The sequence below is a fragment of the Orycteropus afer genome, unplaced genomic scaffold, assembly GCF_000298275.1.
Source record: "Orycteropus afer afer isolate SDZICR_OR568_19922 unplaced genomic scaffold, OryAfe1.0 scaffold00627, whole genome shotgun sequence".
NCBI lineage: Eukaryota > Metazoa > Chordata > Mammalia > Tubulidentata > Orycteropodidae > Orycteropus > Orycteropus afer.
In genome coordinates, this window is record NW_006922214.1 from 825984 (window position 1) to 827202 (window position 1219).

Below are 1219 nucleotides of genomic sequence, written 5' to 3' on the forward strand. Positions count from 1 at the left end.
AAGACAGGCATAGGAGTTGAACATTTACCTGAGGTAGATACACTCCTTGGATAGAACAATCATGGGAGAAAGAAGGGCTGTTTATGCACAGGAAGACAGCTCAGGGGGCAGGAGTGCATGGAGGGATGGACACAGGGAAGAGGTAACTATGGGGAGGAAGTGGGAGGGGAGCTGTTGTATTGTGGTAAATTGTGGTCAATGTCATGAGACAAAGTGTATGTAAACTGCTGTATGAAAAGGGAATTTGCTCTGTAAATTTTCACCCAAATCACAATAATAATTAAAAAAAAAAGTTCCTTCAGAATTCAAATAGTCAAATTTGTAAATAAAAATAAACAAACAAATCAACAAAAACACATCCTGATTCTTGCTCATCTCTCTGACTTATCTCATACCATGCTACTTTTAATGCAGTGCTTTGGACAGTGATTTGTTATCAGTTCTAACACATCAGATTCATGCTTGCCTTAGAGACTTTGTGTTTGCTGTTCCCTCTGCCTGGAATGCTCTTCTGTAGAACTTCCCAAGGCTGGATATTTATATTTCAGCTTGAATGTCAGCTCCCCAGAAAAGCCTTTTCTGACTACTTGTATTAGCAGTCATTAAGTCATGTTTCATTTCAAGTTATATTCTGTGTATCACTTAAGGTGCTCTGGTGGTGTAGTGGTTAAGACAATCCGTTGCTAATCAAAAGTTTTGAACCCACCAGCTGCTCTGTGGGAGAAAGAGGAGGCAGTTTGCTTGCATAAAGATTTATAGCCTTGGAAACCCTAATGGGCAGGTCTACTCTGTCCTATAGTGTCCCTGTCAGTTGGAATCAACTTGATGGTAGTGGGTTTTTGGCTTTGTATACCACTTACTCATATTGGATATGTGTCTTATTAGTTTGTCTCCCTTTGTATCACGTGAGTAATGTAGACCCATGAAGGCAGAGATTTTTATCTTGTTCCTGTTATATCCTTAGTGCCTAGAATAGGGGCTTGGCATGAAGCATGCACTCAATAACTACATGTTGAATGAATGAATAAGAAATGAATCTTGGTGTTAGAGAATTTAACTTCACAGAAGTGAGATAGTTCAGAAGTAAGAGAATGGAACCTACCCAAGGGCAAAAAGATCTTGATCAGTGATAACCAATAAATAGAAATATAATGTGAACCACATTATTTATTTTAAATTTTCTAGTAGACACATTAAAAAAGTAAAAAAAAAAAAAGGT